This window comes from Pinus tabuliformis, chromosome J, assembly GCF_031772625.1.
Source record: "Pinus tabuliformis cultivar Carrire ecotype Pingquan chromosome J, CPIR1, whole genome shotgun sequence".
NCBI classification, from domain to species: Eukaryota; Viridiplantae; Streptophyta; class Pinopsida; order Pinales; family Pinaceae; genus Pinus; species Pinus tabuliformis.
Window position 1 is genome coordinate 131,872,494 of NC_142295.1, and position 26,685 is coordinate 131,899,178.

At 38.3% G+C, this 26,685-nt stretch overlaps 1 pseudogene; it reads left to right on the forward strand.

Annotated features, from left to right (window-relative positions):
* The first annotated feature begins 788 nt into the window (after window positions 1-788).
* On the forward strand, window positions 789-26,396 carry LOC149225971 (importin subunit beta-1 pseudogene; annotated as a pseudogene).
* The last annotated feature ends 289 nt before the right edge of the window (window positions 26,397-26,685 follow it).

Sequence of the window (26,685 nt, forward strand, 5' to 3'; positions counted from 1 at the left end):
CCTTAAAATCTTAACAAAGAACCATAAACTATGGTTTATGATTGAAAGTATTTTTATTTCCAAATTTATTAAATAGTGGAGGTGCAAATCTTTTTTATGTGAGATATATTTTTCGTTCTGTATTGAATTTAATTTTAAATTTACTAATAATTTATTAAGTACCTTATCGCTTAATAATTTTGATATGTATAATTTATGAGTTTATATTTATTTAAATATATATATATATATATAGGTCAAGGGGGGAGAATTTTTTGATGGAGTGCGAAGATAGGGTGTCGCTGCTCTCTGAAGCAGAATGGTATGCGAAGAGGGTTGAACTCGCCATGGCCTCTCTAGGCACCCTTGCAGATAGCCATAGTTCGAGCTGGACTGGCAGAAGCACCAACTTTTCTCTCCAAAACAGATCGGTCCTCTTCACTGTGCCAATATTAATCACCGGGCTCAAAGTATTCTTTAGCAATCTACCACAGGCCCTCACAACAAAGCTTTGATATGCATCTGAAGTATTCGACGGGGAAAATCTGGGCTTTTGGAGATCAGACACGTAGTGGCCTCTGGATCATTTTACCTTTGCAAGATGTTATGTCAAGTAACAGACACACCGATTGTTGCTCGCAGAAGTGGGTTCGACCATTAGATCCATTGACGGAACCCAGGAATCTCTTCGGCCTGTCCATGCAGTGGATCTACTCCACTTTCGATGGGATCTGGAGGTGCCCTTTGCATCGCTCTATCGCAGAAGCGAGTCGGCCTCCGATCTAATCGCATGGAATATTTTCATGACAATGGAGGACAAATATTCTTTGAAGAAGGCACGATTCAAGGACAGAGAATTTGCTGGATCCAAGGGCGACAGACATATGCTAGATCTGGCATCAACAACAGAATCACAGTGCTCAACAGAAACTTCAACCTTGCACACAGAAGCAGTAAGTGCAATCGATCGGGGGTTTTCTCGACAAGCTCTTGGGAATTTCTGGGTCTTGATGAATCCTCCCATGCATCAGAAAGCAGATCCATATCCAGATCTGGAACTTTTAGACCTTCAACCATCGAATTTGAAACCGCAGAACCCCATTCAATTTTTGTCAAACATCCAAACGGAAAAAAAACATTGATCTGGGTCCACACGTCCCAAAAAGTGACCCACCTGAAGCTAAATATCTGGGATAAGCTCGAAATTCACATGAATCAACAGAATTTGATCTATGGTGGTAGGACAATGCAGAACAAACTGTTTCTTCAAGAATACAATGTCTCTTTGTTATCCATCGTCATCCTAAACCTGAGACCCCGAGGCGGATCTACTAGATCAAGCAAAGCAAAGAGCACTAGGGGAATGACAGGATCCAGTATTCCTAAACATACAACACCAAATCAAGGGCATAATAACGAAGGTCTTTCTTTCAAAGAAATCCTCAAAGGAAAACAAGCAACAACAATTACTCCAGATCATACACATAATACCCCTAGGCCCTATATTGTGGGACAACTGAATCAAGTGCCAGAGATGAATATAAACTTATCATAAACAAAAGATATGTGTTCCATCTATGAAGCCCTAATGGTTATATGTAGATTCAACAGCTTCTAGCCAAAACCAATGGATCTATTCCACTGGATCCTCACAAATTGGGATCTAAATTGTGAGATTCATATATGTTCAAAAGGATTCTTCATAGTAAAGTTTGCATCATCAGAAATACGAGACTATGTATTACGTGAAGGGCCATGATTTTGGGGATATACAAGATTGTTTGTAACCCCATGGTTTCCATAATTTTTTGCAAACACAATGATAGTATCAAGAATGTTGGTATCGGTTGGGTTACATAATCCCCCCTTCACTTCTGGCATCAAAAAGTCCTAGAAGGCATTGGGAATCTCTCAGGGAGATACATCAAGACAGATATGCAAAGAATTGAAGAACGAATCTACACTTTCACCAGAATATGTGTGGAGGTGGACCTCAGTAGAGGCTTGTTGGATCGAATACAATTGACGCACAATTAGCAGTGTTGGACGCACTATTTAGATTTTGAAAACACAACATTTAGATGCCGAATATGCCGACAAACTGGACACCTACAAAATACATGTCTTGATGCAAAGAGAGAGACACGAAGGAAGAAGAAACCAAGAAAGCAGCCCAAAGGTTGGAAATTTCCTCCGCTAGAAGAGGAAGAGGAAGAAGAAGAACTAGGACTCCCTTCAAATGAAGGAAATCAAAGTATATTAGAAAATATAGAAAATGAGGATACAAATGATGTTGGGAAAGACATACCTATTCCCATAGTGCAGCCGGAGAAGTTTCCTAAAACAATAGATTTGGGGTACTAAGTGCCATCATGCTGCAAAAAGCTCCGATTCAGAAAAAAGAAAATCCAAGAAAGGAAGAAGACATTCAACTAACTATCATATCTTCCACGCCATCACAAGGAGAATGGCAGAAAGTTGAAAAGAAAAAGTGGAGAAAAGTGTAACGTTTCCTCCTTTTACTAGTTTGTTCATGGTTTTATGATCACTAGTCATTGATTGGCTTAATGGAATGCTTTTGCATCTACAACATGTAATTTTGTTTTCATTGATAAAATTATGATTTTTTTCCTGGAAAAAATATATATATATATTTCAAAATTAAATGAATTTATACTTAAATGGATTTATATTTTTATGTGTGTATATATTTTAACGAAAATTAAAATGAGATTTTCTTCTTTTACATGGAATACTTGAATGAAAGGGTTGCTTAATCAACAACCACAACACACACACACACACACATATATTCATTCAACCCGATAACTTTTTATAATATATAATTAAAAATCATATAAAAACATATTATATTTAATTAGTAAACATATAATTAAAAATAAGAATGTTTTTATATGTGGAAATGTTAAATATATATGTATATATAATATTAATATTAGCTAAAAATAAATTTCCATTTTACAATATAAATTGAATTTACAAATTCAAGCACACGGGGAGAGCTCAATTGGTCATGTAAATCATTAGATTCAAAGTTCAGATCCCCACCTAGCTCAAACCATCATAAAAAAAAATGAAGAAAAAAAAATTGGGTGATTGATATTCGTAACCATTATGAAATAGAGATATGAAACTTGCACCAAGATGAGTATTTTATGACTATATGAGGGAAATTTGTAACTTGGAGTTGACACATGTCCCTTCTAAAATAAAAATGAAATACCCTATAAATAAAAAACAACTTTGACAAATAAAAATGAATATATATTTGTTGTTACTTTTAATTATAATATAATGTCAATGATACCACTTTTAATCTCAACCATAAATAATATATTTGTATGTCCATGTGAAGCATCATAATTTTATATTAGCTTTCTTATAAAACAAAGTAAATAAAATAAACAAGTAATCTTATTTTTTAACTTTTGAGAAGAAGATGTGTCATTTTCTACTTTTCAAAAACATTTCAATACATGACTAAACTAAACTATTTATATATCCATGTTATTTATTTCAATATCAATATCATATACATGAATAGAATATACATGTATAAAGGGGAAAATATATTTTAATGTTGACAATGTAATAAAACATTCCAATGTTCAAAGACAAAAAATAATTGAGTAAAAAAAAATCATTGAGAAATGTGTAATTAATTAAATTCTTGATATAAATTTAATATGTGGCATTTAAAAAATATTAATAATGATAAATAAAAAAATACATTGTGAATTATAAATAAAATATTTCACTATGTAGTGTTAAGTAATTTTTCATTATTGAAGTGTATTTAAAAATATATGAATAACAAAAAAACATTTCAAAGTGGACAATGTGGTCCATAAATAAAATATTTCTATGTCAACTATGTATATATTTATGCAGAAAGGCATGTATATTTTGAAATAGGGCTTCTACAATTTTAATTTAACCATTAGTAATTATTGGGTGGATGGCTTTATAGGCTATATGTAGTTTCCTAGATGAACCCATCATGGAATTGGAAACTAATGCTACATATCTCTATGTTTGGTGGTTCTTACAATGCTTTCCATCTCGTAGAACGTTTTTGTTACTTTTTGTTGCCAATAAGAAAGCAGAGAACCATTTCACCTTGTCGAGAGGTGTCCCTTTGTTTGGAAATTATGACTGCCACAAAATTAAGAATTTGTGACTTCTTTTCACCTTAATAACCATACACAATAGTAGTTGTTTAATGGACAAAATATTTCTACCATATATTGGATGTAAGATACCTATGCAGGTTTCTATTGTCTTTGGGCTGAGCCAACCCAATATCATCCAGTTGGCACCTTTTAAAAAGTTAATACCTTGGATGCCAATTATAACAAAGGTCGAAGCATCATGGACACAAGCAGATGAAGGACTTTGATATATGATGAAATGGGTATATTATAGTGAACATCAACATCATGTTCCATGCTTTAATTTTCTTTCTGTGAATTACAAAAAAGAATAGAAGCATGAATTTTGAAAATGCTTTAAAAATGGAAGTTATTTAGGCTCTGAAAGAGAATTTGTCAAACACCCTCAAAATGATAAACTCATGTAGAATGAAAAATTTCCTTTTAACTTGATTATTGATATATTATTTCTGCTTAATGATGGGTAATTATTGGCAGAATTTCTTCCACTTTTTCCTGTTGGTGGATGCAGTCTGCTGAGGGTGTTGAAGCCTTGATGGCTAATCCACTTATGCCCATACCAAAGTGCCACTATTCATGGGGAAGAATGATGGAAATAGGAGCTCTTGCATATGCAACAGGTGTGGAATTTAGAAAATACATGGATGAATTCTACCTATATTTAGAGATGGGTCTCCAAAACTTTGAAGAATACCAGGTAACTCTATTTTAAACAACTTTAGATGTGGTAGTCATTAATAATTATAACCAACAATTAAAACATGTGATAATGGTGGTGAAATTAGAAGTTATTTAAATTGTTATATCAATCTAGTATGTTCATAAATCTTACAAGTTTTGTGGATGTTAATTTGTAATTATAATTAGCAATTCAATGTATGCAAAATTGAGGGGAAAATAGGCTATTTAAATTACTGGTTGAGCCTAACTTACTGTTTAAATTACTTTTAGGGAGTATGTAAGAATGTGAAAATTCCTGAAGAGAGCATCATCTGTCAAACCAATTCTCAAGTTGGTACCATCAAAGGAGAATTATTTGTCTAAAGAAAGTTGCATCCAGTATGTTGATGGCAATGTGATTTAGGATGTGTGCTTAAGGCTGCATAATATCGAGTCTGGTGAGTTGGAAATGTAGCTTGAATGGGTTGATGTTCCTGATGGATATGATGGGCATGTATGTGTTCATTCTGCACGAGGATGATATTGTGTATGGATGTTTGTGTAGACTATCTTTTGTACCTCTAATTTGATTAGAGTTGCCTTGTGGTGAAGGGTTGTATCCAATATCATAAGATTTTACCTATTACTTTCTGAGGTTTTGGATTTCCTCCTTATAACTGAAGATTGTATATATTATAAAAATCAAAAGAAATCTAACTTACACTGAATACTTTTGTAGTTTAAGACAAGTTAAGTTTATTCATCAAGGGAAGATGTGAGAATATGAAGGTATTGTTATTATGGTCTAGAAGAATGGTTAGATTGTAGTTTTAACTTAATGTATTTTTAATCACATCGTAGTTAATTCTATTAAAAAAAATTATGTGGTTAATTCTAAGGCAAATTTTAATTGTAACAAACTTTGGTCATTATCAAGGCTTAATATATGCTTGACCACATCTCCTTTGGACATACAAGTGCCATTTAACAGAGTTGTGATTTACAAGTTCAAATATCTTTACAACATGATCTCTGATTAGATGTTGAATTCTTGCAATAGTATTTAAATACAATTTGTTTTTCTTACAAGAAACACGTAGCACTTTGATATGGTTTATGTGTCAGATTTACCAGATCAATCAATTAGCATGAAACCTAGTGCTTTGTAGCTTGACAATTGAAGGAATCTTTCACATACAATTTGTTCATATCTTTGGAGATGAATTTTGATGAGCATAAATGGATAAATGTCATTAGTTTTTATTCTTTCACCAAGAACCACCCAATATTTAGCCAAAGTAGGAATGAAACTACTGAGACATGTCACTCTAGGAATTCCCAGGAAGAAGAGAGAGTTGCATACATTGAAACATCATTTAATTAATTAAAATTGTCGGAATTTATAGGGTAAGTTCCTCAGATAGAACACCAAAGGACACCACTCGCAAACAGATCACAGATCAGTACACCAATATTTTCGACGTGGTTAAAACCCTCAAAGAAGGAAACAGTGCACGGCCTGAGCAAATGCGACCACTTCAGGTAATTTATTAATGTAAAAGAAAGAAAAATTACATAAGCTTCTCTCATGAACGGTCACCTTACAAATGACCCTCCATGCTCTTTAAATAGAGATCATGGACCAATCGGGTGTTAAGCCACAGATCAAGTGTCAATAATACTGAGGAGAGAATGAACCGTTATATCACTTCATGTCTAGAACATATCGCGACCGTCGGATTGTAAGTTACAAAAAGTACATACTAAAGAAACACACTTTACCTAACTATACACTAGACCAAGTTATACTTAACTATTTCTTGTGTGTTGGAATATGCTAACATCCCCCCTTAAGAAAAACTTGGGATAGGATTGAAGGATGTACAAATATGACACAATAGGAGAAGGAACGAGGCATTAGATCCTATCCCCCCTTAGTGACAACTTCCTGAACTCCAACCATAAATCAAAGTTTAGTAAACTTTGCCTCTGTGAGAGCCTTTGTAAAGATGTCTGCAACTTGATCATAGGTTGAACAATATTGCACTTCAAGAACATGGTCATGAATGAGCTTTATGATGAAGTGCATGTGTATTTCACTGTGTTTATTGCGCTGATGTTGGACTAGATCTTTGCATAGTTGAATGACACTTTGATTATCACACCAAAGTGTAGTCAGATGCTGCTGCTGAAAGCCAAACTTTGACAGGATTTGACAAAGCCACAGGGCTTCCTTACTAGCTTCTACAGTGCCACGATACTTTGCTTCTGCGGAAGAAAGAGAAATAGCACTTTGTTACTTGCAAGCCCATGTAAAGGTCCAAAAACAAGAGTGAAGACATAACATGCAGTAGACTTCCAATCATTAGGGTCACTAGGCCAATTAGAATCAGTGAAACCAACCAATAGAGGAGATGCTTCTGCACTGTAATGAATCCCAAACTTAATTGTACCTCGAACATAGTGAAGTATTCTTTTAGTTGCTTTCCAATGACTTTCATGTGGGTTTTGTATAAACCGAGCAATAAGGCCAACAACAAATGAAAGGTCAGGACGGGTATGGGTCAGATACAAATTTTTTCCTACAAGTTGACAGTATAAGGTAGCATCAACTTCAAGGGAAGTACAAGTGACTGAAAGTTTGGCTCTAGACTAAAAGGGAGAAGGGGTTGGCTTACAGTGTTCCATGTGAAAGTGGCATAGAAGATCACATGCATACTTGAACTAGGAAAGGGAAACACATTCCTTGGATTGAAATACTTGAAGACCAAGAATATAAGGCAAATGTCCTAAGTCTGTCATTTCAAACTGCTTTTTGAGGCTGGACTTTACATGGTTTATAAGGTGGGGATCACTACCAGTAAGGACAAGATCATCAACATAAAGAACAAGAATGATAAGAGACTTACCCACTTTCTTGGTGTAGACAGTATTGTCAGAATGACACCTAGAAAAGCCAGTATCTAAAAGAAAGCTATCCATTTTGGCATACCAAGCCCAAGGGGCTTGCTTGAGACCATAAAGGGATTTCTTAAGCTGACATACAAGGCTAGAGTATGTTTGTATAAAGCTAGAAGGTTGTTCCATATAGATTTCTTCATACAAGTCCCCATGCAAGAAGGCAGATTTAACATCCATCTGATGAAATTCCCATTTGAAAGAGGCAACAAGACAAGGCGAATAGAGTTCATTTTGGAAATAGGGGAGAAGGTTTTAGTATAGTTAATGCCTTCAACTTGTGAAAAACCCTTAGCAACAAGACGAGCTTTATGTTTATCAACTTTTCCATCTGGTCCAAACTTGGTTTTGTAAACCCATTTTCATCTAACAAGTTTTTGTCCCTTTGGAAGAGGAACAAGATCCCATGTATCATTTGCCAATCATGAACGATATTCTTCATTCATAGTTGCCCAATATGGATGGCCTGAAGCTTCTACAAAGGTGTCAGGATCATAATTTGTTGAAACTTGAGCCAGTAAAGAAGAGGCTCTATAGAACTGAAAATGCGTAGGTCGATGATCTGTAGGATCACCTGCAAGAGCACCTATTGCATCCCGAGTAGCACTGACCCATTTTGGAAGTTGAGGAGTTGAAGGAGGATCCCGAGAAGGTGGAGGAGGATTGCCATCGTCGATGGCATCATCTGAAGAAGAAATATTTTCAGAAGTAGATGGGATAGAGAGAGGTGGCTCATCCGCCGAACTAGGCTCATAGGCCGATATATTTTAAAAAAACTTTACATCTCTTCTAATGATAACATTTTTGGATTTAGGTGGAAGAAGTCTATATCCGTTGACATCTTCAGAATATCCAACAAAAATACATTTTTCACTCTTAGGTTCTAAGGATTTATGTTTCTCATCGGGAATATGGGCCCATGCTTCACTTCCAAAAACACAAAAGTGACTTACATATGGTTTAATTGAGCTCCATGCTTCTTTTAGAGTGATATTCTTTAAAACCTCAGTAGGAGTGAGATTTACTATGTAATTTGTACAGTTCATTACTTCTGCCAAAAAATTAAGACTAAGCCCTTTAGATTGAAGCATACAATTAGCCATTTCCTTTAAGGTGCGATTCTTCCTTTCAACTACACCATTTTGCTGTGGAGTATATGGAACAATATGTTGCAATTGAATTCCATGCTCAATGCAAAAGTTGATGAATTTGTTGTTAACATATTCTCCGCCATTATCAGATCTTAGCTTAAGAATTTGATGTCCAGATTGTTTCTAAACAAAGGCCTTAAAGGCCAAGAACATGTTAAAGACTTCAATCTTAACTTTTAAGAAGTATACCCAAGTGCATCTGGAGAAATCATTAGTGAAAGTTAAGAAATACTTGTAGCCAGAGAATGAAACAACTGGAAGTGGACCACATAAATCATTGTGCACTAGTTGTCAAGGGGTTGAGGTAAGCCAAGAGACATCTTTTTTCAAAACTATCATGATGATGTTTTCCGAGTACACATCCGGAACAAACACCATCTCTACAAGATACCATAGGAAGACCTGTCACCATATTTTCCTTACATAGATTTTGAAGGGAGCGATAGTTTAAGTGACCAAATCGCTCATGCCAAAGCTTGCTCACTTCATCATTATGAGCAACAAATACTGAGGGAAGAGTTGATGACCCAAAGTTGTTAAACTTATACAACCTTGTAGAATCATCAACAATTCTAGTAGCTAAAATCTGCTTAGGATCTCTTAGGTCCTTAATTACAACATCATGAGGTGATAATTCAACGATTTTACCTTCACCTGAATGAGTTATCTGATATACAGATAGAAGGTTTCAGGATAAGGTAGGAACACATAATACATCATTAAAATGACCATTGTCTAAATGAATAGTTCCATTCCCTACAACACTAAGAGATCTATCATCACCAACATATATATTTTTGGTGTTACAATCATTTAAAGAAGAAAACATGGCTTTTTTTTTGCCATGTGATAAGAAGCTCAAGAATTAATGAGCCACTCATGAGAATGAGAAGAAGAAGATACATTTAGTGCATAACCAGACCGAGATGTTTGACAACCACATGCAGAAAGTGTTATTACTGAAAATGAAGTTGAAGAGTGCTCCAAATGGATGTTATGTTTCTTCATTGTTGCTTCCAAGGCTTCCATCTTTTCAAAGCATTTGGATTCTAAGTGGCCATCATGATTACAAAAGTTGAAATGTCTATTAGTCTTCTTCCCTTTGTTTTTATTTTCCTTATCACTTTGTTGAATTGATTTTTCATTTTGAGACTGAAATTGCTTAGGACCCTTGTTTGGTCTAGGACCATTCTTTTTAGGATGTTTCCTTTTAGGATTCTTTGAATTTGGTTGCTACTGGGCTACTAAGGCTTTCTTAAAAGAGTTTCCAATATTAAGAAGACCAAGATGTAAGAGTTTTTCTTGTTCTCTTATTAAAGAATCACAAAATGCATCAAAAGAGGGGGACTTGTAGTCTTGTTCTTGAGAAATAAAGGCTTCTCTTGTAGAATGGAAGGTGGAAACAAACACAGAGTAGGTTGGTCCCAACTTAGTAAGAATGGAATAGATAAGGCTACCATCTTCTTTCTTAACCTTAACACCTTCCAAGAGAAGTCTAAGGGTTTTGAACTTGGACATAAAATATTCAATGGAAGAAAAATTATTGGGGTCTAATGTAAGCAACTCATTTTCGAGTTGATGGACTCTAATTTCATTTTTAATTCCAAAAACTTTATTGAGTTGTTTCATTTCTTCATTAGGGGTATCAAGTTCTACGATATGGAATCCAAGGTCTAGAGAAATAGACATTCCTATCAACCCACGTGCTTGATCTTGCCTATTTTCTCATTTGGCTTGCTTATCTTCATCTTTAGGTTTAGTCTCTTGGCCTGAGGCTATTTTATAAAGACATTTACTTCTAAGTAAATCCTCAATGTAGGACAACCATTGGAAGTAGTTGGTGCTGTTAAGAATAACTTGGCATGAAATTTCCATTTTAATAGGAATTGAAGTTGTAGATGCTGAAACTAAGTGTTCCAATGGAAAGATCTCGAAAAATTAGGCCGATTAAAAAATAAATAAATTATGTGACTCACTTTTATAAATAAGTGAAAGTCACTTTTACAATGGTACTTTATGAACTACCCACTAAATTGTAACTTAAATAAAAGATAAAGAGACTTTAGAATTATAAGTGAATCACTTTTTATAATGGGTGACAATACTTTTACATAAAGTAACTTTAAAACATAAGTTACATGTGTTTTTTGAAAAAGTAATTCAACAACATGAAAGACTTGAACCCAAGACCTCTATTCTCATAAAGTAACTTTCGATCAAGTGAGCTAGTTTAAAAGGTACATAATTTTTGGAAAAGAGGAAGGTTTGCTTGTTTTTTTTTTTTTTTGGTCACTGAAGCTTTGGAGTGCGTGTTTACTTGAGAAAGCCCCTTTTCCCTACAAAACAAAAAACCACACAACCCAAAACAGACATGCAAAAAAAACCTAACCTTATGGCTTGAAGTTAGATTTCACCGGAAAGTAAATACTTTCCTCAATGTTTCTGATTTTCCAAGATCACATTAAGGGGCGGCGAAAACGAGCATATGCATGAGAAAAATCCTTCCTTTCTATTTTTGATTTGCACAGATCGCACAGAGTTGCAGGGCAAAGAGCATACGTAGAAATGAAAGGTATGGATCTGGTCATAAAAAATGGAGAGATATATAAACCAGAATAAATATAGAGATAAATAGCTAAAACTACAAGTAAAGACTGTATACCTCTAGATCTTAAAATGACGTAGCTAGGGCTACCGGAAACCTTTTCGCGTGAAACGAAAGTGGTTACTCATTGGAACATATGCTCCTAACGTAATAGAGCAGTCCTCTCGGCCCGAAAGCAGTCAGAAACAATAGATCTAGGAAACAACAGTCGGATGCAGTTGTACCGGCTTTGGATTTGGATCACCAACGAATGTGGCCCTCAAATAGCTCTGATACCATGTAGGAATTTATAGGGTAAGTTCCCCAGATAGAACACTAAAGGACACTGCTCACAAACAGATCACAGATCAGTACACCAGTATTTTTGACATGGTTAATACCCTCAAAGAGGGAAATAGTCCATGACCTGAGCCAACTCAAACACTTCAGGAAATTTATTAATGTAAAAGAAAGAAAATTTACATAAGCTTCTCTCATGAACGGTCACCTTACAAATGACCCTCCATGCTCTTTAAATAGAGATCATGGACCAATCGGGTGTTAAGCCACGTATCAAGCGTCGATAATACCAAGGAGAGAATTAACCGTTAGATCACTCCATGTCTAGAACATATCGTGACTTGTAAGTTACAAAAAGTACATACTAAAGAAACACACTTTACCTAACTATACACTAGACCAAGTTATACTTAACTATTTCCTATGTGTCGGAATATCCTAACAACAATATACCCATATAATAGTACTTACTATTGGGCCAACTTGAGCACAAAAGTAAAAATCAAAATTTCTAAGATGGAAAATTTAGGGCCAGAAAAACATAGAGGACCACCATTAACTGTTATATGATTGATCCCACCAGATTCTATGGGGTCCAAGGATGTTGTGATTGCTCCCTCCCTTACTAACATTGCAAGTACTTTCAATGTTGTGCCTTGTGGGTCTTTTTTGGATTGTTGTTATGGTAGTTTCAATGTTGTGCCTCGTGGGTCTTTTTTGGATTGTTGTTATGGTAGTTTCAATGTTGTGCCTCGTGGGTCTTTTTTGGATTGTTATTATGGTTGTTATTTATGTGATGTTCATAATATTTGCATGTCTTACTGCTACGGTGAAATATCCTTATGTGAAGGATTTCATTCTTCATTCATACTCTCCTTTGTCCTAAAAAAATAGGAATTGTAATAATGCACCTCACACAAGAAGAATTTGCAATAAGAAAATACATTTAACAACAATAATTCTTGGAGGTTTGAAATAAAAGACATACATTTGTGGAGGAATGGGATTTTTAATGTTGCGGGGTCAAGACTTATGGGCGAAGCTGGCATAGTTCAAGGTTGTGTTCCTAAGGTTTCCAAGGCTATCAGAATTAGATAAGGTTTTCAATGCTCATTATGTTTACCTAATCTTCATTCTCATAATTTTGATAGACGTTTATATTTTCATACATGTTAATGCAGGGATGAGAAAGTAACAAAGGTTGCAGTTGGGGTCCTAGGTGACTTGGCTAATACATTGGGTTCAAATTTTGTACCGTTGCTGCAACAATATGCCTTTTACAATGACTTTATTGATGAATGCTTGTCATCTGATGATCAACTGATTAAGGAGACTGCAGAATAGGTTCACATGATTGTGCATCAAGTTGTTTCGAGTTGATTGTGTCCAGAAGGTTTGGAAATGCATGTCGTTGTTTGGTTGAGAGGATCTGGGAATTTGATTCCTACCTCTGCTAACTTTTCATCTCTTCCATTGCTTGGCAGCAAGATTATGAAAGTCTTTCCCAAGTCCTGCTTGTTAGCGGGCCTCAAAGAGCTTAAACTACATTCATGATTATGAAAGCAACTCTCAGTATTGTTGTTCTATCAACAACTAAAACATCCACCTTGGGTGCTTTTGTTGTGCTTACAAAAGCATCAAAGGTTGGTTTGAAATAAGTAATGGCAATGTCAAGATTGCATAACAAGAAAAAATTATCATTACTTCTGCCACTTTGTAAATGGCTAGAGTGATTAATAGTCCTTCTTCTATTACATCTAAAAGAAAGCACATTTTGTTTCTTAGGCTCAACATTGATGCATTAGCCAAGTTGATCAAATATTAGCATCTGCATTTCCACCTTCTTATCTTCCATGTCTTTCCCCTTATTAATTTGATAGGTTAAATATCCTTTATCCATTGCATTTATGTTTAGGATTGCTTCAAATCAAGCATGCATATGCAGAATAATTTTTTGCAATGCATTACTAATTTGATTTGAATCATTCTTTCCTTCTTGTAGAAATATTCTTCTATTTGCTCCCGTGCTTATGTCTATCTTCGCAGTGCTCTCATGTGCATGTTTGTTGTTTAATGTTGGCCAATGCTATAGGTATTATTGTGGATGGGATGACTCTGCTATTTTTTGGTTGGAAGTCTGTGGATGTATGGATGTTCAATTCATGCATCTTGTTTGACTATTGCATGGAATGATAATCCCAAGCATGTCATTAATCTACCTGCCTAGTCTGTGTCTGATTGATTCAAATGGAATATAGTAGTTATTAGTTTTTCTATTCATTGACCTTCAAGTGGTCAATTTTAAGGGTTGTCTTTATCTTTTCTGATTTATCATGGTGAAGGTCCATCTTGTACTTAATAAGAATTTTTGCTTTGTATAGTGGGATTTGTGCAATTGCTTCATGCTTAATATGAGCTATTTCAATTGATATGAAATTATTGCCACTGGAAATTTAAGGACAATGCTTTTGTTGCAAAATATATATCTATGCATTCACTTTAACTTACTCTCTGATATTGTTTTAATCCACGTAAAATGTATGCAAAGCTTCTTGAATTTAGGCCCTTTCAGTATTTAAGAGTATGCATTTCAAAGGAATCTGGTTGAGGTATCTTAATTTTAAGTTGTGAACTAACTATGAGTTTTTATCTTCTACTTTCACTTTGAGAGTAAAAGAAAAAGATGAATTCCAGATGTGAAACAAGTCCTTGAAGGAAAACATGAATTTCGGATGTGAGAGCCGAAATCCTGAAAGATCAATGCGCATTACAGAGATGGATCTCCCTGGATGGAGCCGTGAAGAATCATATCAAGGGATTCTTACTACAAACTCTTTCTTCACCTATTCCAGATGCTCAATCTACTTCATCATAGGTTATAGCAAAGATCATTGGCATTGAATTACCCTAAGGCCAGTGGTTAGAGCTCATAAGGAAATTATTAATCAACATGGGTGGCCCATAAATGGAACTGTTAGCACTCCAGGAAACTCTCTGAGGTTGTAAATCAGAGATGCCTGGTAACATATAAAAATTTCAACAGTTCTATAAAATATTGGAATGAAATATGGTTTGGATCAAGTCGGATGACCATTTCAGCTCTATTCACATTCAAGACATGCATGAACATTCCCTAACAACACAAGGCTTTAGACTGCTAATGCTCAATAGTTTGTAGATTTAATGGATAGATGGAGAACACTGACTATGCCAGCAGATTGCATACATGGACAAATATGAATGGCTAGTTAGAGGCAGCAAATGAACTTACTGACTATACTGGCAGATGCACATATAATCACACATATAAATGGCTAGCCATAGGCAGCCAAGAAACTTGCAAATCTGATATATCAAAGCAAAGATAAGATGACAGTTATCTGGCCTTAAACACTCAGAAAACCTGAACAAATTGTTCAAGTGCAAGCATAGAACAGAAGAGAAATGGACATTAAACATGTAACAGCAAAAGAAGCTTGTATTACTAAAGACTGCAGATGAGAATCTTGAGAAAACAGCGAAGGAATAATCTCCAAAAGTTGAACCTCTGTTACATCTTGTTTTAAGATATTTATAACTTGTTTACAATGGTCCTCAGCCTTTTGAGGCTTCAGGTGTCTTAATCTATCCTTCTGTCTTGTTTAACTGATTGATTCCCTCAATAGGTAGGCATGGCTTGGCCGTCTTCCTCTTCTGACAGAGAAATAACCATATTCAGATATTTTGGGTGGCCTGCGGTGATGCATAGGAGCTCCCTCGTGCCAAAGATGCCCCATTAAGTTCGTTAGGATGACTGCTGCGCTGGCAGGGCCGTTAATGCTTCATGATTTTATTTGATTTGGGTTGAGGTGTGTAGTGGCCCTTCCCCTTCCCTTTCTAGGTTCTGTTGCCTTAAGTGGCCAAAATCTGTGAGTTGGTGAGCCATTACAGTTCAATGATGCCTTGCTAAAACTGTCGGGGCCCCTTCTGCCTTCATTTGCTTTGTAATATCTCCACTGATACCCTCCGCCGCTTCCCTGACACACTTTGACACTGACCCGGGCCACTATCTTTCTCTGATACTCTTTATCTGCCTAATAGCCCCCTTTCTGTCTTTGTCAAGGCAAAAATCACTGCTGCTAAGGTTCCTGTGGTCTTTGGAAAGCTATCGGCACCCTGGCCGATCAAGAATAGCCTTAACCTCTAAAAAATGATGCAAAAAGGAGGAATAAGTGTTGTTGATTGAGCCGAGGCCAAGACTGGCCCCCTGGAGCAAAATAGGGCTTGGAGCGAGCCTACATGACTTAAGGATGCATGATTTCCCTTAGCAGATGTGGCAGGCGGGAGCGCTGCACAAACTTTAAACAAATACCCCTGTTATCATAATACAAAAAGAAAATCTTCACAACACTGCAAAATTATGAAAATCGGGCGCATAAGCGGACACTGCAGCCATCATTAAATCCTGGCCGTTGGATCCGGCGCGGGCCGATCCAACGGTTGGCGCTAAATCGCATCGGGGCAGACCATCGGTCCCATATCAGAGTGCCTCCGAAAAGCCCGCGGACCCGAAATCGCATTAAGGCTCTCTTTATTTGAGATCGGGTCCGGCTCATCGGCGAAACCCAATCGGCGGACATTAACAGAATGAATAATCGGACCCGATATACTTTATAAGACCTGCCCTGATAATATTTCGGCTCCGCTGGTCAGAGCCAAACATAAGGGGTGATCGCCGATAGCATGCGGGCCGTTGATCTGGTGAGGATGGACGGCCGAGATTACGTCGGCATTTCGCTATCGGCGGAAACATGGGAGCGGCCACTAAAAACTCCGAAATTCCATCGGACCCGAAATGTTATTGAACTGCGCTATTGTTTGAAATCGGGTCCGGCCCGGGCCTTCGGCAATGCATCATAGTGTTGACCACTACATCGCCCGACCTTTGGAAAACCTCCATTTTGCTTATAATATGCCACTGCCCCCTCCCGATAGTGATATCGCATCGGAGGGGGATCGAATGATACTTTATCTCATCGGAGAATGCATTTTGCTAAAATGCAAAGGAAAAAATAAATCGGAGGGGTAGCTTTTGTCATGTCTTGATGATTTGAACAGCAAACATGGATTTTGGGCATGACTATAAGCATATTTGCAGCCTTTGAGAGCCTTTTGAATCTATTTTTAATCCATTTGCATAGCAAAGCTAACACTGGCTCCTTCTGGGGATGAGATCCTCCCTGTGAGGTCTCAAGAACTGCAAATCAATGCCTTTCCTGTAGAAAACAAATTAGCCAAAATTTCCTAGTGTTCCATTGGGCATGGAGTCTACTTTGTTTATACTAAAACTGAAAAAAAATAAAATATTTACAGTTCTAAGGCCTAAAGACCTTAAATCACATAGCTTTTCAAAAACCGCCCATTAATTGGGCCATCAAAAACTGGTTCTCCCTCCATACTTTTCAGTATGAAGGTATTGTTCCCTTTAATCTGTGAAATGATGAAAGGGCCTGTCCAGAGAGCATCAAATTTCCCATGATTGCCTTTCTTTTCTTTAAATGCATCCCATTTCATAACCAAATCCCCAACCTGCAAGTTGTCTCTCTTTGCCTTCTTGTCAAAGACTTCCTTGATCCTCTGCTGATGCGCTGTAGCTTTTTCAATCAGCTGCTCTCTGATCTGATATAATTCCGTTAAATCAGTGATTCTATTGGCCATAACATCTTCTTCATTCTGCGCTGTTTGGAGCGAATTTACCACAGGAAGAGTAAGCTGAATTGGAAAAATAGCATCAGTACCATATACCAGCTTGAAAGGAGAGCAGCCTGTAGATCTTTTGATGGTCACTCTGTCCGCCCATAGTGCATATTTGAGCTTTGCATCCCAATTCTTCTTATTATCTTCTAACAGCTTCTTAATAATCCTGATCAGACTTTTGTTAGAGGATTCTGCTAGACCATTCCCTTGGGGGTAATAGGAGGTGGAATGAACAAGCTTAATGCCCATTGAATCACACATTTCCACCAACTCTTTTGCCTTGAAGGTTGCTGCATTATCCGTTATAAGCTTATGTGGGCAACCAAATCTGCTGAAAATGTTTTCTGATAAAAATTTCATTACCGCATTATGATCAGCCTTCCTTGTTGGGATTGCTTCAATCCATTTCGTAAAATAATCAGTGGCAACTAATATCCACCTGTGCTGGCCACTGGAGTGCGGGTTGATTTCACCAATGAAATCCAAGCCCCACTGCTGAAAAGGTCCTTTTGTAATTATTGGCTTTAGGGGCAGGGATTTTAACTGCTGCTTTCCTTCAAATCTCTGGCACCTGTCACAAGATTTAACAAAAGAAAAGGCATTAGAAAATAAAGATGGCCAATAGTACCCAGCTCTGAGAATCTTTTGGGCTATAGTTCTCCAATAATGATGTCCTCCACACATGCTGTTATGGAACTGCTGCATAACTTCTATTGACTGTTCTTTGTCCAGACATCTTAAAAGCACTCCAGATGGATCCTTCCAATAAAGCGAGCTATCATTGATGCAATATTTCATTGCCTTGAGCTTTAACGTTCTTGCTTGACTTTGAGACAATTCTGAAGGAACTTCTAACTCTAAAAGGAATTTAATTATTGCAGCATACCAATTACATGAAGCTAGGTTCTCGGCCACCGACTGCCCTCTCTGCGATTCAGCTGTTTCATGCTCTTTCATTAGACCATTTTCTTCTACATTGAACAAGAAATCGACGTCCAAAGATTTGCAATTTTCTTTAGCCAACAGTTTGGCAAGCCCCTGACATCTTACCAGCTTGGTAGGCTTCAGCTCTATGTTGAATTCTATCATTTTTGCAATCCATTTCGCTCTTTTTCCATCATCATCAGGTTGCGTTAAGACATTCTTTATCGCAGCAGAAGGCACATATGCAACTATTTTGGAATGCAAGACGTATACTCTGAAAGCTTTCAAATATTTGATAAGAGCGTACGCTTGTTTCTCAATAATATCATACCTCAGCTCAACATCCCTTAAGGTTTTACCGAAAAATGCCACCGGATGCTCTGAGCCTTCTTCATCTGCTTGCAATAAGACTGCTGCAAGGGTGTCGTCAGAGGCAAAAGAAAATATGTGGAACTCCTTGCTATAATCTGGACTGATTAAAGTGGGGGCCTCCATAATTGCCCTTTTAATGGACTCAAATGACTTTCTCGCTACACCATTCCACTTGATCTCTGACCCCTTCTTCAACATAGAGGTAATATGCTTCACGAGTTCTGCAAAATTTGGGATAAATATCCTTACAAAATTAATCTTGCCTAGAAAAGACTGGATGTCCTTCTTCGATCTCGGGACAGACAAGGTCTGTATCGCTTTTACTCTTTCTGGGTCAATTCGGACACCTGCAGCAGAAACAATATGTCCCAACAACTTGCCTTCTTCTAACGCAAACTGTGACTTCTTAGGATTTACTGAAATCCCAAACCTTCTGCACTTCAAAAACACTTTCTTCAAATGTTGCACATGGTCTTGATGGCTACTGGAGTATACTGTTATATCATCCAGGTAGATAAGGACAAATTTATCCTTTTCTCCCACAAACGCTATATCCATAGCTCTCTGAAAGGTGGCTCCAGCATTCATCAACCCAAAAGGCATCTTGGAATACATAAAAGTACCCCAAGGAGTGGTGAATGCAGTATTCTCCTGATCATCCGGATGCACAACAACCTGATTATAACCTGAAAAACCATCTATAAAAGACATTACTTTGGCACCTGAGACTTGCTGCAACAAATGCTCCATTTTTGGTAGAGGATAATTATCCTTTTTGGAACATTTATTTAGATTCCTGAAATCAACACATAGTCTGATTTCTCCACTCTTCTTCCTCACAACAACTAGATTCGCCACCCATTTAGAATATCTGAGAGGCACTATGATCTTAGCAGCCAGCAACTTTTTAATTTCTTTCTCAACCAGAGGAAGGAGCATAGGATTCATTGGTCTCAGCTTCTGTTTGAAAGGAATAGTGTCTTTCTCAAGCGGAATTTTATGTTGAATTATATTTTCATCATATGTCTTCAGATCGCTGTACTCCCAAGCGAACACATCAGCAAATTGCCTCATTAATTTGCAGTATTCAGCACTCTGGTCAGCAGATAGGTTGGAGGACAGATTTATGAATTTGGGGTGGCCTGGACCTCCAATATCATGTTTGCAAACTGCAGTTTGATTTTCTTTTTGGGCAGCTTTGTTAGGCACATCATTGTGATCAAACAATCTCTCAAGAGGAATTAGACCCTTAGGAATATGGTTGCTAGGAAGTTGGACTATGCTATTCTTTCCAATCTTATTTCTAAGCTTGGACTTGGGATCTTCTAACAAAGCATCATTATTTTGGTCAATTTGCATTTCAGAAAACTCAACAATGACTTGAAGAAACCTATTTAACTCATCATCATCATCAAAAACCCTCCAATGGTGGACATTATCAGGCACGGAGGGTCTATACTTCATTTGTACCTCATAAACTAGTTTGGGAGGCGATGGAGGTATAAACAAACTAGCTGGGACAGCAAGGGAGTCGGCAAGCTGATTTTGGGCTCTAGGAATATACGAAATGCAGAAAAATTCAAAGAACTCTTTGGTTCTCCATACCTCATCTCTGTACGCTTTTAGCCTTGGGTGCTTTGCTTGGAATGTTTTGTTCACTTGCTGAATTATCAGATCAACATCTCCGAATACCTTCAGCTTCTTCATTCCTCTGTCTTTGGCGGCATGAAGGCCCAACAGCAGTGCTTCATATTCTGCTATGTTGTTTGTCACCTGAAAAACTAGCTTTAGAGACAATTGAACTGTTTCTTGTTGTGGAGACACTAGCACCACCCCTGCTCCTGCAGTCTCCTTGGTACATGCTCCATCAAAGAACATCTCCCAAATCTGACCTCCTGTATTATGCTCAGCCTGAGTTGTTGGTTTCCTGATCTGCAATGCAGCCTTCTGAGATTCTTCTATTTGGAGAATGCAAGCTCCAAAATCAGTGTCCACTGCATATATGGGATGGTTTGTAGGATTCTTCTCATCGCTAATGATATATGCCAGCTATGCTTCTCTATATAACCTCCTGCTCTCTCCTCCGAATACTGGGACAGTTGCATAAGATAAATCGTTCTGCAATGTTCCACCTAGTCTCTTAATCCACCCTCTGGACAACAGCATGCCAAACTTAGGAGGGACATCTGCCACCACAATATCCATCATTATGCTCTTCATGGGCAGCTGGGTTAGGGAAATGGCTAAATCTTTAATCAATCCCAGACATTTTACCTTCCTTGAGTCGAAAGAGAATAGGTCATGATATGGTCTGGTGATGTCAAGGCCTAACTCTTCCATGACAGTTTTAGGCATCAGATTGTGACTGGCACCTGTATCTAGGAGGCAGTTGTGGAGAATTTTGTCATGAATGGTCAAGGAGACATAAAAAGATGGGGAACTATCATTGGCAGGTTCAGTCATTGGGCTTAGCACAACTGCAGGCCTATCGTCTTGCAAATTGACAAAGTCAGTGGAGGTTCGTGTGCTCTTCAGCTCGAGAGCCTCAAGGATAGGCTTTCTAAACATTTCACTCTTCACCAGTTCTGTCAGAGGCACAGTTATTTTTAACTTCTGAACTTCTGATTCGAAGCTGAAAGAGGGAGGTAGCTTGTCAGAACCTTTTACCTCTTGAACTGGTGCTTTGAGGGTGACTGGATCAGCTGCTGGTCTTCTCTGTCTGCTATTCTGGGCCTCTGTTTGGACGACAGCTTTTTGGGCAGGATCCTCCTTGATATTATTTGCATTTGACCTTAGGTTATATCTTTGCTGCTCCCCAGTTTGTAGAACAGCCTCTCTGTCCCACCTTTGACTATCTTGCTCCTGCAACAAAGACTCTTCGTATGCAGCCAATGTCAAAAAGGCATCACTGCCTTTATCTTCCATACAGAGAATTTCATCTTCATCTTCAATCTGTTCTTCCTCCATAACCACATTTTGGAAAGGAGCCTTAACTTTTTGATCTTCGTTGGTTTCTTTACCCCTCTGAATGATTTGCAATTGTTCGCTGGTTCTTCTAAATGGATTCGGATTTCTTGTTGCAAATGTGCCTGGGAGCCTTGTCTTCCCAGGGTTCTGCTCAATCTCCAGCTTAGAAATTTTAGCAGACAGTGACTCGATCATTCTAGTCATTTTATCAAGTTTGGTATCTGAGGATGAAGCAGAAGAAGCCTCGCCTCTCTTCCTCCTTCTATCAGCGTGACTTTTGAGCTTTTCTGCAGCCATAATGTTAGATTCGACCTCTAGTGCAGCATCCTGCATTTCAGCTAGGGTGGCACATCTTCTTTCTCTCAACAGCAAACAGAAATCAGAGTCAAAGGCACTGGCGTAGGCAAGTTTGGCAGAGGTGGGGGTAGGCTTTACCTCAGTTGGTATCTTACTATACATACGGTTGAATCTTTTATTAAAATCAGACAAGGATTCTCCATTTTCCCTCTTCAGGTTTCCAAACTCCGTATGATAGTATAGCAAGTCCTTTTTATCTCCCCAGTGTTTTAGGAACGTATCGTCTAAAGCTTCGATATCTGCTATAGATCTTGGGGCTTGTTCTCTAAACCATTTCCTAGCCTCCCCATCTAGACTTTGGACAAAGACTCTCATCCACACATCATCTTCACTAATATCCAGATTATCAGCATAGCTATAAAATGACTCAAGGTGTTCTTCAGCAGTGACACCTTCAGTCCCAGTGAACTTGGGCATATACTTCTGATATTCTCCAGTGGGCATGGCATTCAAGGGAGTGGGCAGTATTAAAGGTCCATACCTGGCGGCTATGATTCTTTCCATTTTGGTGGGTGCTTGTGGTCCTGCCATGTTTGGAATTTGTGGAAGGACACTAGCAGATGGGGCAGTAGGAAATAATGTAATGGATGGCATAGATATTGGGATGTTTTGGACAATATGGGAAGCTTTCTTTGGACTGAGATTCAAAGGGGAACTAAATGGACAAGGAGCTTTATGAATCTCTGCAGGTACTTCTTCATTAGCAATACTAGGCTTTAAATCTTCAAACTGCGTATCCTCAACTGAGAACTTCTCATGCAGAGACAAATAAGATTTCTGGGGCTTACCTGATCTTGATGCTCCCTTCTGTGATGTTTTCTTCGGGTTAACAATCTTCTCAGGGTCAGGCACTGGGACAGCTGGAGACTTCTGCGGATTTCTTCTAGTATGCCTCACAAACTGAGCCAGAACTTCAAAGTGGAGTCGCCAAAGGATGGCCTTCCTCCAGTGGAGTCACCAGACAGATGATTACAACCAACGTCTATGTTCAAACCTTGTCTGTCATCAAAGCTTGAAGCTGTGTCGTCTCCCAGGGAAGCTGAGCTTCGATTCTCTTCTCCCCGGCAACGACGCCAATTATGTTAGCACTCCAGGAAACTCTCTGAGGTTGTAAATCAGAGATGCCTGGTAACATATAAAAAATTCAACAGTTCTATGAAATATTGGAATGAAATATGGTTTGGATCAAGTCGGATGACCATTTCAGCTCTATTCACATTCAAGACATGCATGAACATTCCCTAACAACACAAGGCTTTAGACTGCTAATGCTCAATAGTTTGTAGATTTAATGGATAGATGGAGAACACTGACTATGCCAGCAGATTGCATACATGGACAAATATGAATGGCTAGTTAGAGGCAGCAAATGAACTTACTGACTATACTAGCAGATGCACATATAATCACACATATAAATGGCTAGCCATAGGCAGCCAAGAAACTTCCAAATATGATATATCAAAGCAAAGATAAGATGACAGTTATCTGGCCTTAAACACTCAGAAAACCTGAACAAATTGTTCAAGTGCAAGCATAGAACAGAAGAGAAATGGACATTAAACATGTAACAGCAAAAGAAGCTTGTATTACTAAAGACTGCAGATGAGAAGCTTGAGAAAACAGGGAAGGAATAATCTCCAAAAGTTGAACCCCTGTTACATCTTGTTTTAAGCTATTTATAACTTGTTTACAATGGTCCTCAGCCTTTTGAGGCTTCAGGTGTCTTAATCTATCCTTCTGTCTTGTTTAACTGATTGATTCCCTCAATAGGTAGGCATGGCTCGGTCGTCTTCCTCTTCTGACAGAGAAATAACCATATTCAGATATTTTGGGTGGCCTGCGGTGATGCATAGGAGCTCCCTCGTGCCAAAGATGCCCCATTAAGTTCGTTAGGATGACTGCTGCGCTGGCAGGGCCGTTAATGCTTCATGATTTTATTTGATTTGGGTTGAGGCGTGTAGTGGCCCTTCCCCTTCCCTTTCTGGGTTCTGTTGCCTTAAGTGGCCAAAATCTGTGAGTTGGTGAGCCATTACAGTTCAATGATGCCTTGCTAAAACTGCCGGGGCCCCTTCTGCCTTCATTTGCTTTGTAATATCTCCACTGATACCCTCCGCCGCTTCCCTGATACACTTTGACACTGACCCGGGCCACTATCTCTCTCTGATACTCTTTATCTGCCTAATAGCCCCCTTTCTGTCTTTGTCAAGGCAAAAATCACTGCTGCTAAGGTTCCTGTGGTCTTTGGAAAGCTATCGGCACCCTGGCCGATCAAGAATAGCCTTAACCTCTAAAAAATGATGCAAAAAGGAGGAATAAGTGTTGTTGATTGAGCCGAGGCCAAGACTGGCCCCCTGGAGCAAAATAGGGCTTGGAGCGAGCCTACATGACTTAAGGATGCATGATTTCCCTTGGCAGATGTGGCAGGCAGGAGCGCTGCACAAACTTTAAACAAATACCCCTGTTATCATAATACAAAAAGAAAATCTTCACAACACTGCAAAATTATGAAAATTGGGCGCATAAGCGGACACTGCAGCCATCATTAAATCCTGGCCGTTGGATCCGGCGTGGGCCAATCCAACGGTTGGCGCTAAATCGCATCGGGGCAGACCATCGGTCCCATATCAGAGTGCCTTCAAAAAGCCCGCGGACCCGAAATCGCATTAAGGCTCTCTTTATTTGAGATCGGGTCCGGCTCATCGGCGAAACCCAATCGGCGGACATTAACAGAATGAATAATCGGACCCGATATACTTTATAAGACCTGCCCTGATAATATTTCGGCTCCGCTGGTCAGAGCCAAACATAAGGGGTGATCACCGATAGCATGCGGGCCGTTGATCTGGTGAGGATGGACGGCCGAGATTACATCGGCATTTCGCTATCGGTGGAAACATGGGAGCGGCCACTAAAATCTCCGAAATGCCATCGGACCCGAAATGTTATTGAACTGCGCTATTGTTTGAAATCGGGTCCGGCCCGGGCCTTCGGCAATGCATCATAGTGTTGACCACTACATCGCCCGACCTTTGGAAAACCTCCATTTTGCTTATAATATGCCACTGCCCCCTCCCGATAGTGATATCGCATCGGAGGGGGATCGAATGATACTTTATCTCATCGGAGAATGCATTTTGCTAAAATGCAAAGGAAAAAATAAATCGGAGGGGTAGCTTTTGTCATGTCTTGATGATTTGAACAACAAACACGGATTTTGGGCATGACTATAAGCATATTTGCAGCCTTTGAGAGCCTTTTGAATCTATTTTTAATCCATTTGCATAGCAAAGCTAACAGGAACCACCCACGCATCCAAAACATGCCACTCTAGAAACTCTTGGATATCTTTGTGAGGAGGTTGTTGCAGATAGTCTTGCCCAAGATCAGGTGAATTCCATCCTTACAGTTGTTGTGCAGGGAATGAATTCATCTGAGATTAACAATGAGGTTAGGCTTGTTGCTACTCGAGCATTGTAATTCTTTGAATTTTACTCAGATGAATTTTGATAATGATATAGAGAGGGATTGTATTATGAGAGTAGTGTGTGAAGCAACCCTGTCCCCAAAAGTAAGGATTCAACAAGTTTCTTTTGAATGCCTGGTGTTGATATCTTCTACACATTATGAGAAGCTTGTCCCTTACATGCAAGACATATTTTCTATTACAGCAAAGGCTATCAAAACAGATGAAGAGACGGTTTCTCTTCAAGCTATCGAGTTTTGGAGTTCTATATGTGACGAAGAAATTGATATACTAGAGGAATATGCAGGAGACCTAAGTGGTGATTTAGATGTGCCTTGCTTTTATTTTATTAAGCAAGAACTTCTTGCTCTTGTGCCAATGTTATTAGAGACATTGTTGAAACAAGAAGAGGACCAAGATCAGGATGAGGGGGCATGGAATCTCTCTATGGATGGAGGAACTTACTTGTGTCTTGTTGCGAGAACTGTGGGAGATGATGTTGTCCCCTTTGTTGTCGAGAGACAACTACTTATGCCTTTGGATCAATTTTGGAGGGTCCATCCCCTGATAAGCTTACTCCTCTTGTCAATGTTGCTCTCAAATTTATTCTCAATGCAATGAAGGATAAGAATAGTCATGTTAACAGCACAACTGCATGGACCCTTTCAAGAGTATTTGAATTTTTCCACAATTCAACAATGGAGACACTCTACTTTTTAAGTATAGGACCTATTTTGGCGAACTACTAACAAGACAGGAAAAGGAATGGGAACATAACAAGAAAAAGGTCTCCTAGTCACATCTTGAGTGGAAGGTACCTTGTGAAGCATGGAATTACATTTGAGTGGTGAGCTTTGCTTGCTCAAGATCAAAATTCGAATTAAAAGAATGAAAAATCATTAATTTTGATTTGCTACTCTTTCCTATGTTGTCATAAGTTTGAATTAAAAGAATGAAAAAATCATTATTTTTTATTTGCTAGTCTTTCATTTGCTACTGTCTTACGACGTTTCCTTTGCAACATGTGGTGCAATTATT